Source organism: Mastacembelus armatus, chromosome 4 (assembly GCF_900324485.2).
Source record: "Mastacembelus armatus chromosome 4, fMasArm1.2, whole genome shotgun sequence".
Taxonomy (NCBI): domain Eukaryota; kingdom Metazoa; phylum Chordata; class Actinopteri; order Synbranchiformes; family Mastacembelidae; genus Mastacembelus; species Mastacembelus armatus.
In genome coordinates this window covers 8,935,376-8,949,587 of record NC_046636.1, presented here as the reverse complement: position 1 = coordinate 8,949,587, position 14,212 = coordinate 8,935,376, and the positions used below count along the sequence as shown (strand labels likewise).

The 14,212-nt window shown below is 40.8% G+C and overlaps 1 protein-coding gene across 4 annotated transcripts in view; it reads right to left on the bottom strand.

Annotated features, from left to right (window-relative positions):
- ptprsa (protein tyrosine phosphatase receptor type Sa) overlaps positions 1–14,212 on the bottom strand; it is a 217,369-nt gene that overhangs the window by 168,706 nt on the left and 34,451 nt on the right. Inside the window, exon 2 of one of the 4 annotated variants that reach the window (XM_026322985.2) lies at positions 11,031–11,121. The gene's annotated coding sequence lies outside the window, so the exon portion shown is untranslated. Of the gene's footprint in view, positions 1–1,109; positions 1,474–11,030; positions 11,122–14,212 lie in introns of those variants that run through there. The other 3 variants (XM_026322988.2, XM_026322984.2, XM_026322986.2) reach the window with 3 other exon arrangements.

Sequence of the window (14,212 nt, the reverse complement as noted above, 5' to 3'; positions counted from 1 at the left end):
GCAACCCCCAGTAAACTAAACACATTACTAATCTTTTTTTGGCTTGCAGTTGCTGTTGGTGTGGGACGGTGGAGAGGGGACAAGTGTGTGTATGTTGCCTGGGGGAGGTTCGGCCTTAAATGTTCTGATAAAACTAAGATCCATTGTAATTCAGATTGGACTCACTTGACTTACTGTAGCCTGCCTTAACAAAGAAGAAGAAGAAGAGCAGAAGAAGAGTGGAAAAAAAAAGCCTTAGCCTGGAGCTCTATCCAAACTTTCCAAGACAGACAAAAGTTACTTATTCTAAAGGCAGAAAATTACATTTAAGTAAAAAGAAGTATTACTTCAAAATAAATAAATACATAAAAAGATATAGTACAAACATCACAGAAATAACTTACAGGAGATCGAACACCATTAAAGTCTGATAATCTACACACTCAAATGAGTACTTCTCATTACAGGCACAAAGTAATATTACAATATTATAGTAGTTTTGTATTCAGTAGTGCAATTCAGACTTCACCCCCCCCCACAGACCATCTAATAATATTACAGCGATTTCCTGAAAAGTTCCTCTGGCGTTTCATTGGTAACATCAAATATTCAAGTTATTACTTAGCACAAAATTGACTGATGCAGAAAATGCAAATCGAGTGCCTGAAAGCTTCAACTTTTTAAACGCAAAATAATATGAGGATTTTCATAAAAACCCTTCACCGGGATGGAGGTCGAATATTTGATCTATCTCTAAAGGGGGGGGGGGGGTCCTGCATTAAAAGTTGTTTTTTTTCAGACGCAGACTGCACAAACTCATTTGGTGCCATCTTCAACCCATGCAGCAGAAATATAGGCTACGGAATAAGAACAGGGCAAAGAGGATTCAACTGAAACATATTCAGCTCAAGAGTGAACAGCAAAGCTTTTTTTTTTTCCTCTTTTTTCCCCCAGCATACGGAGGTCTTCTACTTGGTATAGCGGTCCAGCAAGATGGCAAAGTTTAAAAATGAATTTTCCCGACTTATAGCACACTTACATACCTTAGAACTTTTTTTAAAAAATCATGTCCCATGTACTCATATAATATAATTCAAGACTTTAGTAGAAGAAAACTTGCTTGGACTTACTTGAACAGCGTGAGAAAAGTGTTTCTGAAACTACCCCTGGTTGCCTGACAGGGGACCGCTTTAAAAATCCGTATTGTTTGTGGCTGAGCGCTCGTATTCCCTCAGAAGAGCAGCGACTTTTACCTGGCGGTAGGAAAAAAAAAAAAACCCTGTATTCCACCCTCTCGAGTGGCAGAGCAGTCACTTGTTAACGGAGGGAGCGAGTATAATATACTCCTATTATTCCCCGTGCGTTTGTATTCCCTTTCTCCCAGATGAGACGCTCCGAGCCAGAACCTCCTCCGTGAAAAAAAAAAAAAAAAAACTCTATAATAATCCGTCCGCGACAGCGCCGTGCGCGGATCTCCGAAGGTATATCTCTTTATTGGAGTGCTTCGTTATCTCCGCGTCCCAGGTTTGGATTCCTTTCTCCCTAAACCCACCGCATATAGACTGGGGGTGGGGAGACAGGAGTCACATACACCCCTTTCTCCCTCCTTCTATGGGGGGGGGGTACGAAGAGTCGTGCGGCGTTCAATGCCGCTTCATAAACTTGGTCTCTTCAGTTCTCCCGAATAGTTAATCCTACTACTTGGTGCGTTCAATTCAGAAAAGCAAAAGCAAAGCGAGTTGCTGTGGCTGATCTCTTATTTTGTAAAGCTGTGCAGCGGTAGAACAGGACAAAAGTGGAAAAAAAATAAAAAATGAAGAGGCTAAAAATACACGGAGCTGTCGTGCAACAGAGAAGGACTGTGGGAGTAGTGTGAGAATTTACTGCAAAGTTGTGAATATTTGTATTGTTAATATTTCACTTTTTTTGTTGTTGTCATGATGCTGTGTTAGGATACCTTTTTTGTATAAGGCTAAACCTAAAATATCCTAATTACAAAAATACTACACTATACTCATATGAAAGCCTGTACAATGACCAAATTTCCTACACAGGACTTAGGTGTCCCAACTTCTTATTTATAGCAGACTTCTCAGGTCATGTGCTCCAATATGATGTAGGTCTATATGCTTATGGAGGAACTTTTCTATTGAATTGAATGAGAAAATGTGCTCAGACATTTAACCCGCCTAACCAACTGGAAGTTTTTAGTTGCATCACGACTAAACTCATGAGACACCAGCCTGACAACACTGTATGTCCGCAAAAATAAAATGTTGGAACCAACAGGAATTGTTCTGTGTGACATGATCACAGTTTAGAAAAGTTACTTGTTTTTAAGTATTTAATGAATATTTATATGTTTTCAGTGGCCACTCAAGGATGAGATTTCTTCTTGTTCCCATTTAAATTGCAAAAATCATCAAATTAGCACAAATTGCTTTAGTTTAAAAGTTAATAAAACAACCTTTAGAAAACGGTGTTCTAGAAAACAACAGCAAAAGTTCAAATAAGAGGAAGTCTTGTTCTAGTGCTTATACCACAATCAAAAATAAAAAAAAGAAAAACAACTTCCAACAACTTCTGGTGAGTCTTCATCCCTCGCATTCCTTCACTTTGAGGAAGGATCTGAATACAAATTCATCCAGTCACACTGGCTCTGAGCTGAAACGGCTATTCTGATTGGTTGGTATGTTTTAAATTCGAATAGAGGCAGTTGTCCACTTTGGCCAGCAGGCAGGACACTCAAAGACTGAAGACACATCAAACAGCAAGACCTGGAGTGAGTTACAAGCAGGCAGAATACAGGCAGACATTACTACATTTTCCTTTTCTTTTTTTTTTACACATTTGCTTGAGGTTATATTGTAACTCAAAGTCCACTCTGGTTCTAGTCTGGGATTTACATGGTACTGTGGCTGCTGAAACAGAAAAATAAAACTTACTCCCCTACTCTGGCCACAACTGCTTAGCTGAAAAATCCTCATCGTTGGCTAAGTCAAAGACCCTTCCTGAAGTATTAAGGAGCAGGGTCTGTGATGGAAAATTTAAGAAAATGAGATTGAATTAGGCAGCCTTTATAAGGGTTCTGCAGTTTGTGAGTAACAGAGCGTCAAATGAAAGGCCTCTCCTGCCCAAATTGGAGAACCAGTAGCAATATATTTTGTGTGAACTTTTCAAGGTATGCAGGCAGCAATGGATGGGAATAGGCACGTTTAAAAAGACTCATCTTTGCAGTGTGTTGGCAGAAGGCCATCCCGAGCCACAAGCAATCCTCCACTGCCCTCTCTCTGCTCTTTGTTTAAAACCCAGCATGACATGTAAAACGCCATAAAGAGGTGTAAAGGGGTGTGAGGGATGATATAATCAATTTAACTGGTGAGTAAAAAACATGCATTTATGTTACGTAGATTTCTCCCTTGGCCTCTTATTCGCACTACAGTCTCTTATTTAATCAGGCCGGTAAATCTTAGCAGCCACCTAGAGGTCTCACCACCATTCCCCTGGTGGCATGAGCCTTAACATGGTAAATTTCACTCGGGTAGGGAAATGTGCTCAGTGGCCGAGGGTAGTGCTTCGGAAGGATAAAAAGAGCACTTACCGCCTGACATGTGCAATCCATAACGAAATAATGAGACTCCTCCACACTAGGAGCTCTCTGCTCTCGCTCTCCACTTTTTGTTTTCCTTGCGAGTATTCATAGATGCCATGTAAATTCAGCAAGCAGAAGATGTGGCAAGGGCTTGAGGGAAAGCGTTTAATCACTTGCATCTTGTTACTGAATCGTGTAACAGTATGTACTGTATAAAGATGCTCCAAACAACCAGTGAACTTTGTTCAAATTACTGACCTCCTCCGGTCAGCTGTTTCGCTTCCAAGTGAAGGTGATTCTCCTTATGCCCGTTGAACACCATAAAACATCAACATGCGTGAAAAGTACAATCTCATTTGTATGTAGTATGACTCTTTAAGCTGATGTTAAAAGATTTGGATTCATGAATCTCATTTTACCTCAACATAGTACAAATGGCCATATGGACAGGAAAAAAGAACAAATTGTAACCATTTCTGAACACAAAATTATATTGTGTGTAGTTGTGGATTTCTTGGGATCACTGTGTGCTCTTCCACTTAAACTGATGCATAGTAAACAATAATAATGCCCAGTTGGGGGTCGTAGTTTTAAAAACTTAATTAGCCACACTTTTAGAATAAAAGGATTGCATTTTGCATTGCATTTTCCCCATGAAAAGGTCTAAAATAATTAGTTTTTTTTTTATATCAAAAAGATTTATACCACAATTCAGCAGGAAGCTGAACTTTATTAACAAAAGGTTGAGTAAATTAGTTAGGCAAGCAAGTTAATGTTGTTCATCTACTGCATATCCGTATATAGATGTAGGATATAACCAGCCTAAAAGCCAACAAAAGAGCAGTGTCCTGCTATCACCCCCAAAATTTAGCATGTCCAGGCCAGATCTACCTACATACCTACAATTCTTCCTGGCCCCCTGTCCTGTTTTTCTCTGTGAAAGACAGTTTAAAAAAAAAAGAATGTCACATCTTTCCTTATTGTCTCCCTGCTTCCCTCTGTTCATCTATGTCACCCCTAGGGGTTGAGGCACAATCACCTCCAATAGCAGCGGACCATCGCTCACTCTGTCCCTGGAGGCGACAGCCCACTTACTGCCAGCTCGTGCTCAAATAGAGGACATTTCATCACCCCACGGAAAACACAATTAAAAACACGCGCACGCAGCAGTAGGCAGCCCTCGAAAGCCACTCCCTATCATAAGTTTAGTTACTGTGAGGCTGCCTCACCCTCGCAGATATTTACTCTGCCTGTGATTGAGTGTTTGTCAGTTAGTGAGGTAAAGTGTTGCACGTTGTTTTAGTGCGAATAAGACACTGAAAGAAACAAAGAAAGTGGACCGGCACTCAGTCCTAATCTCTTCTCTCAGACACATTTGCTGCCTTTGGTAGACATGTAACTTCAACAGCTAGCTGATAAGTAACTGGGCAATAATTGTTTTTATTTCATTTTATTTTTCTTGTTTATTTGTTTGTATTTATCCCCTGGAAGCAAAAATGGGGGATATTGTGCTGGGGTTTGTAGTGATGGGTGGTTTGCTTAACACACACACACACACACACACACACACACACACAAAGACACACATACACACACAGCAAGCAGGAACTGAGGCAGACTGACGGCTATTAGACTGCAACATAGCTTCTTCTTATCTCCAACCGTGAGATCTACAAAGAGCTTGAGAGAGATTATGAATTCGTTACCTTGATACACAAGCGAGCGCTGCGATAGAGAGAAGTTTGAGCATGGAGATGGGAGCTCAGTGGGTGTACCAGGAGGGACACGGACGGGAATGCGAACAATTATATGCTGTTGATGGGGAATATATCTGTGAGCTGTGTCTGCATTTTAGGAATTTTTTATGTCTGTGCCATGTTCACATGTGATGTAGTTCTCTTCACCCATGAATGTATGTGTTTCACTCATGTACTCAGTTGTATGTATGTCAGCAGTTGCAAGAGTAAAATCTCAGGCCATGATCACATTGTGTCTTTGATTTTTCATGTACAGGAACTGAAACAACCATGTGGGTTTCATTGCAACTCATTTCACGCATCTGTCATTTAATACTTCCTGGCATTATTGCATGATTAGACTCTCACATAACTATCGCCTTTGTGGTGAAATCATCAGAAAAATGCCAAAATTATGAAGTGTTATTTATTAGGAAAATGCATTAGAGTCAGTATAAACATCTTGGAGTGCTTTTCTGTTACTTAACACACACACCTACTCCTGCCTCTCTTTCTCCTTCAATTCTTCATTTCTTCTAACTGTCTCACTCTCAATATGGCTTTTCTCTGTCAGAGTGTTTACCCTCCAGCTGTGCTGAACTCAGTTGAGATTTGGAAGCAGGTGAAAGACTGCAGCTAAATAAACCAAACAATGTCAGAGAAAAGATAAGAAAGAGACAAAGACACGGACAGAGAGGGAAGGCTTCATATTACTGTTTTTAGGTTTATGTTTTCTGAATCTGTTTAAACTGAGACCTGTCCTTTATGGTGCCCACTGCTGCCTGCATGGTATATTTAATTTTTCAAGTTAGCATTACTGGACTGAGCAGAGGGTTGGTTAAACTGGGAATACTGTAAACAAGTGTATCTGTCATGGTATAACAATATATAAACCCATCTTTCAGCAAAGTTAGAAACACATCTTTAATTGTTTAAAGGTCTTACTGAGACCACCAACTGTAATGTTTCATTGCTCTGTGTTCATGTGTTGTGTCTCATGAATATGTCTTTTGTGCATACATGTGCCTATGAGTGATTTTCTGTTCAAGCACATCTTGCTATCAACGTGTTTCATTATATACAGTACAGTGTACTGTACATGTGTGCATGAGTGCTGTTAATCCTTTCGGGTGTGTGAAGCTGCGTGCAGATACAAGTGAGCTTTCCAGCAAGTTTGTGCACATGGCATAAGTGCGCATTAATGTGTATTTCTTCATCGTTGAGAGGTGAGTGAAGTGAAGGCAGGAGTGATGAGTGATGCCAGAGGTGGTTTTTTTTACCAAACTCTCCATTGGATTGCTGTCTCACTAATAGCCTCCTCAGTGGGCTGGCTGACCAACTTGCTGGCTCTGAGTGCCTGTATCTCCCTCATTTGGTAGTGGCTGGTGGGGGATGGTGATAGTGGGGTAGTGGGGAGAGGAACAGCGGTGCACTGTTTACATGGAAGGTCAGGGGGTCAGAGCGCCAGAGTGCCATGGAGAAAACACAGATCCCTTAAAGACAGTAAGAGAGCGAGCAAGTCATCGCTTCACAGCTGTCAACTGCATGGATTGGGGCAGATTCACTGTGAAAGAGCATGATGGAATTAGCATGATGGAATTTGCATGTGTGTGCATCTGAGTGTGTTAGAGAGGGGAGGATGGATTAGCTCTATATTTGGTGAACAGCTGGAAAAAAGTTGCATCTACAGGTAATTTGGACTCACATACACACTCATTGTTCTCTCTTTCCCCTATCTTGCTCTCAGGCCCTGGACAGTTGAAGGGAGTCAGTAGAAAGGAAATTAAAGGCAACCATCCTTACAGTTTTGGTCTTGTCCGCTTGACTGCCTGCATGCCTGCCTGCTTGCCTGCCTGTGTTCCCTGGGCAATGTTTATGCTGTGCCCTGCCCAGGACAGAATAGATTCGCCCACACAGCACTGTGCTCTCATCCAGAACCTAAGTAGGTCTGGCAAGCCCGAGCCACAGTCCCATTCACTCTCACTCCTCTGGATTAGGCTCTACGGCCTGGGGAAACACAGCAATGACTGCATTAATGGACTTAAAGATAGTATCTTCACCCCACCCTAAAAATACACATCCAAGTCTTTTATATTAGGACACATCAGCAGGTTGTTTATTTTCATCCATTGGCTTCCCTAAAGTTTTGTGGGATAGTTTTGCAAACTACTGGAAGAACTTCAGTGTTGAAGTTTTCAGTATCAGTAGAGCCAGCAAAAGCCCCCCAAGTGCTATAACTTGCTGTGTAAAAATAAGTGCACACCCAATGTAACAGGTTACCAGAATTCATGGTGGTGATGCGTTCCATATTACTAGAAAAGAAAAAGATTCTTGTCAGCCTGACAGAAACCACACAAAAAGGGGACCTTTAAAATGCACCATACTGCAATATTTCATTCCCACCTACCATGAAATTACACGCCAATTAATTATTTCCAAACTTGAGATCAGGTTACATTTCTTTAAAAGTGCACCATATATAAATGAATCATGCTAATTCATCTCTGTGTTTTATTTTCCCCCTCTTCCTGTATATGCAGGCTGTTGTTCTTACAGTAAGTGTACACTGAAGGCAGCGCTGTGGGTGGTAGCATCTTGCAGTGCACATTATCCAGCCTGTCAGGAACCCTGTGCCATGCTACGGATAACACTTCTCTGCAAAAGCACAGTGCCTCTTGATGCCAGCTGTAAAGATTAGCAAAGCTTTGTTTAATTGTGCTGCTAACATCCTAGGAGCCACTTAAGGGATACTGCTCTCTTTTCTGTAGAAACTGTCTTTAAAGCTCAGCCAATGGTTGCTGCTGCCTGTTCATTCAGGTGCAAAGGCTGAAGAGATTTGGCCAAGTCAGGTACACTCACCCCTCCCTCATGAAGAAGGAGGTATTTCCATCAGTTACACAACTAAGCCATTGCACCAACAAGTAAACATCAAACTGAAATAGATCTCTAATGGTACAATTTACACACATTCTGCAGACCAACAATAAAAGGAATACTGATTGGAAGATGAATAAAGAGCTTTTTTAAAAAAAAAGCAATATATTCAATTAGGGTAATACAAATGTAAATGCTTAATATTACTTGTGTAAACCAAGTTGTGGCCTAATGGATAGGGAGTCGGACTTATAACCCGAAAGTTGTTCGTTCAAGTCTCAGAACCGTCAGGAATTGTCGGTGGGGGCGGGTGAATGGCCAGTGCCCTGTCCACCTTCACAACTGAGGTGAGACCCTGGGGGTTAAATGCAGAGCACAAATTCCACCCCATACTTGGCCACAAAGTCACTTTCAAAAGATCCAGTAGCCCACAGAGACTTTCTGCTTTAGCTCAATCAGAGTGTGGTGTTTTTCACCAAAACAAATAAACAAGTGACAAATCAGCTAGCTGATTTAAGCTGCTATCATTTGAACCAAACAGTTTTCCCACTAGTTGGGATAAACAACTTCAAACACTATAGCCAATTACATTTTTTTCCATCTACATGTTTTTTTTTTTTTTTGCTTTTGGGATGGCTTGGTCAGAGATGCAGTGCTGCTGCATTAGGGCTTATGGTATTGTTTTCTGTGATAACACCCATCCAGGCCATCTTCTGTTTACATTACTATTTGAGAGACATTACTGCTGTCTCAAGGCTCACACCATACATTTTATCTGCAGGCAATTCTCATCGACAAATACGGCATGCATCAATGTAAGACACCACTGTACTGTTAATGGGCAGTGTTAGTGTAATGGCTAATAACAAATTGACTTTTTGATGTAGAATGTCTTTATTCCTTCATGTGCAATGATTACACTTGTTTATGTAGGATGTTTCAAGAATATATTTTTCCTTTTAAAGTGCATCCTTTAACGTTTTGTTTGAATTTGTTTATTGTTATATAGGTGGTAAATTGCCCAAGTGTGAAGCCAGAGGACATGCATTTTATTGCGTAGAAAGGTACTTTTGTTCATTGTGACGTGGTTGGTGAAGGTTCCAGGGTCGACCCACAGTGGAGTTTGCATGTCCCCCATGTGTGCGTGGGTTTTCTCTGGATGCTCCAGCTTCCTCTCACAGTACAAAGACATTTAATGGTGATTCCAAATTGCCCATAGGTGCGAATGTGAGTGTGAATGGTTGCCTGCCTCTTTGTGTCAGCCCTGTGACAGAGTGGTGATCTGTTGATAAGGATGGATGGATGATTCACACAGACGTTATTAGAATGATGACCTGGGATAGGTGCTACCTGATGTCTACAAGCCATGACAAGCGGTTCAGTGTTTTTCAAATCACTCGGGAGAACAAAAGGGAATGCTTAAGTGGGATACCGATTATAAAATAATTATCATATTAAAAAAACACATCTATAGAGAACAGCTTTTAAAATTAAAGTTTTAAATATTTTCTAAAATTCCTTTGCCAACATTTAAATAACTCACAGTCAGGCAATAAAACTCTCCAGTGGATCAAATGTGGATGTTCTTCCCTCTGTGTGCTCTTGGTTTCCAGCTTGTTGAACCCATGGCGGGGGGTCCAGATGTGCTATCTTGCCTCTCAACCATTTCAGCAGTCAAATGATGCAGGCTACTGAGGCCTCAGTATCTCTGTGACCCAATAGTCCAAATACAGCTATTAATATGAGGCTAGTGGCCCCCTCCAGTGAGGTGACAAGAAGCAGGCACCCTCTGCACACTGAGAGGGGATGTATGGGCCTGCATTTGCTGTGACAACCATTTGCTCATACTCATCTGCAGTTTATGCATATCTGCTACTGTGCCAGCAGCACTAATAATCCAGTGATGATATGGAAATGAGGGTGGAGTATGCAGTGTATGGAATAGCCGGTTAGGCAACTGCAGTAGGCATCTCAGCATGAAATTAAACTATACACTGCAGTGAAGCTGTAGAGATGAGGATATTTCAAAAATCAGAACTGATGGGCTTATGTTACAAAAACAATGTAGACTACCTAAAAAGAAAGTTTGTTGTTTATCTCATCTTTTTTTATCTTAACTTTTATCCTATAAGATATTACGAACTGACCTGTCCAGGGTGTACCCCTGCCTTTCACCCAAAAGAGAGCTGGGATAGGCTCCAGCAGAACCCTGTGATCCTGGTTAGGAATAAGCAGGTATAGAAAATGGATATGGACCCAATACATGGATATTACGAACAAGAAAATAGTATAAATTTGATGACATTTGAGTCCCATATAAGGAAAGCAGCATTAATTTTGTGAACATTTTGGTGTTTTTTGCCTAATCTTTTTTTTGTGAGTTTTTCATTTAAAAGTGCTGAATTCAATTAAGGGATACCTGGGATGACATTTTAGGTTTTTAATCTCAAGAAGACAGTAAAAGCTGCATGCAATACCAAACTAATAGATTAATCAAAGCATTAAAAATGAATTTTGCACTTAGTGGTATATACCAGAATGGAGTGCTGAATATGACTGAACTTCAAAAGTCAGGTGACTTAGTGTATTACACTTGATATATGTGATACGTGACTTCTTTGTCATCTTCATGTTACAATGTTATTAAGGTGAGAAGCGGAGGCTGGATCTGCAGTGTCTCTTTTGACCAAGTTTCAGTAAACTTCACTGTTTCATGGACTTTTTTTGAAGATTGTTTACATGAACACAAATATTCAATGGAGGTAACTGCAGTGAGCTTGTAATCATTATTAACAAAATTCCATCCCAAAAATGCCGGTTCGATGCTGAAGATTTAGGGGCTGACTTACCGTTTAGTTGTTTTCAGAACTTCTTTAGCTTCATATCTTCAGCGGCTCCAGTGGCTTCTTCTTCTTCTTCTTGTTACTCTCTCACTTGTACCTTTAAAGTAGATAGAAAAAGGGGGAGAGGAAGAAAACGAGGAAAAATGAAAGAGAAACGTTAATGAAAGGGACTACTAAATGAACTGCCTCCTCAAGTGGTAGGTGGGGGAATTCGACAAACGCTGAGATGAGTTTCTCTCTCTCCTCCTTGCCCTTTGTGACCACAGGATGACAGGAGAAGAGGAGGCTTGCCGCTGATTGCCTGAGAGCGGTGGAGTGCAAATCTGCATGAAATCCCTCCTGAATTTTTTTTTTTTTTTGATCATTTTCTCCTTCACATCTCTAATGAGACTGGCCCAAATCTGTATGTGTGTGGGCATGTGCATGAGCATGGCTGATGCTTGTTTGAATATTCACCTATGTTCTTTAAACATTTAGATCCCAAAATTTGTGGAAGGATGTATCCATATTCGTGTGTTTACACTTACTATGTATGAGTGTGCATGTCTGTGTGAGTACTTTTTCTGTTATTTTAACTACATAACTGTGCTTACTAGACATGCATTTTCTTTGTTTGTACATGTAACAGTACATGTGTTTTGTAAATTTCTCTATATCTGGAAGCCATGTCTACTGCACCACAGCCTCACTCGATATTCAATCAATACCTTTGGTCAGGTCTGCTGCTGTGGGCAGCCATAAGTCCACACTAAAGAGATTCCACTGAGCAGCTGAAGAAAGTTATCTCCAGTGAAAGGTCAGAGGGGCTCACCATTACTCTGTGTCCAAAGCATCCCCCAAGAAAACAACATGAATATAATTTCAGGAATGTACGATGGGGGCACGATCGATACAGACATAGAGGCTGCTGTAGGAGAGCTCCCCAAAACACACACTACATTGCTCACTGTTGTTTTTGGACCAAATTTTTGTTGAGAAAAGTTAGTTGAAAATATGATATTTCTGAAAGTTACGCATAACAAGCTCAAATAACCCTGCAAATAAATTAAAAGTAATGAAATCAAAGCTCATGATATATTTTTCACAAGGCTGTGCTTCACGTCACATGTTCTTTTCCTTAAATTATCACAGCGACTACAGTTTCTTAATGTTGAGTACAGATGTTGAAAGAAACGCCAGTTCTTACGTTTTCCTGTTGTGTGAAGCCACACGTGTACTGAAACAGCAAGTATTGCATATCTTTTTTTTTTTTTCCGTGGGAACATAGTGTATCCATGCTTTTCATCCAAAAGTCGTATTATCCCCAGTGGTGGGACGCTCGAGCCCGCCCGCTCGACACAGTATCGATCTTTTGAACAGTGTCGCTGAGCAGTGTTTCTATCCCTGCTTCAGCATGCCTAAAATCACGTGACCGCTGCGAGCGAGGTCTCGTTACGTCACATGACGTGTCGAGCTGCTTCGCGGGAATTTTGAAGGAGCTGAGCTTTTCAATATGTCAAGGCTTTAAAAGGTCTGAGTCGCTGCTCAAACCGGAGAGCGTTAGTTTACATTTAGGTTTGGGTATATTTAATTTAGTTACAAACACTGAATAACACACACACACACACACACACACACACACACACACACCACACACTTATTCACACACCGGACAGACATAGAAACAGAGTAGGTTTAGTAATAAATAGTTAAGTCAGAGAGTGAGTTGAGGGACTGAAAGAGTTGTGTGAGATTCTGTGTGTGAAAGATGAGTGACTGAGTGAGGCAGTGAGTGAGGTAGTGAGGAAGGGACACGGAGGAAGAACCAGTGCCAAAAAGACCACGATCATATGCCTGGGAGCACTTTGATTTGATTATCCCCAAAAAGGTCAAGTGCCTGATTTGTGCTCAGGAGCTGACATATAGCAGCGACACGTCCTCAATGCTGCGACACCTGCACTCCGAATACCCAGAGACCACACCTAATACAGCAGCAGTAGCTGTATTATCATTGTCTTTTACATAGCTGTACACACAAATTATATTTGAATGTAATCAACTTCAAATAATAAGCAGGTATAGATAATGAATGAATGAATGAATGAATGAATGTAATACACTTCATCAGTCAGCACCAGAGGAAGAACCTGGGCCTGTTCCTGGGCCCTGGACAGCCTGTTGGATCTTTTGGACAGCCGAGTTGGTTAGTATTATTAACATAAGTATCATTTTGTTATGCAAAAAAAATTACTGACTTGCTTTTTGTTTTAGGTGCCACTCAAAAATCACATAGTGCAACAGCAGATGCAACTGTGGAAATCCAGAGATACCTGTCTGAGCCCTACCTCTCCAGAGGAGAAGACCCACTTAATTACTGGGCTACACGTGCAGCTATGTATCCCCATCTTTTTCAGATGGTCAAGATATACCTTCACATGCTAGCTACATCAATGCCATGTGAGCAGGTCTTCTCCAAAGCCGGAGAGGTACTGAGCCACAAAAGGAGCAGATTAAAACCATTAAATTAGATCATTAAATCATCTTTAAATATTACATTATGCAAAGACAAAAACAATGACACACCTTTGACTAAAATAACTTTTATTAAAGCCTCAGAGAAAGACAGAATGTGAGATCCATTCCAGCCTGAAGCAAGGAGGCTTTGTCAGGACATCCACTGAGATGCAGTTCACAAAACCAGCCAACAGATGTCACTCTTCTGAATATATCAAATGCTTCGAAGCAGTGTGTCGTTTTCAGGGTAGTTGTCTCAAAGTGGTTCAGTGGTTCATAAAGGTTCGATTTTGCCATCACTAATTAAGTAAATCCATAAAACCATCGTCCTCGTCATAAAAAGTTTCGTCGTTTACTCAATAAAGATTGACATAGCAAGCTTCTGTGAAGCACATAAGCCCTCAATCAAACTTGTTTGTTACGTTTTAAGCGTAAGTAAGTACGAAAACCAATGGGAATCACGACTCAGAGCCACTTTGTTCTGGAGTTGAGAACAACTTCTAATGACAGTAAAGTCAGCCAGTCACATTGTTTGTCAGTGATGACTGACGTATGTTGTAGCCAATTAAAATCCCTTTCCAACGATGTGTCATACTGTATTCCCCCCTCCTAATGGCCCACACCGCTACAATAAGTTTCCCTGACAATGCTGGGCATGCAGCAGGCGCAGCTTCATATTTTACAGCATAACAATA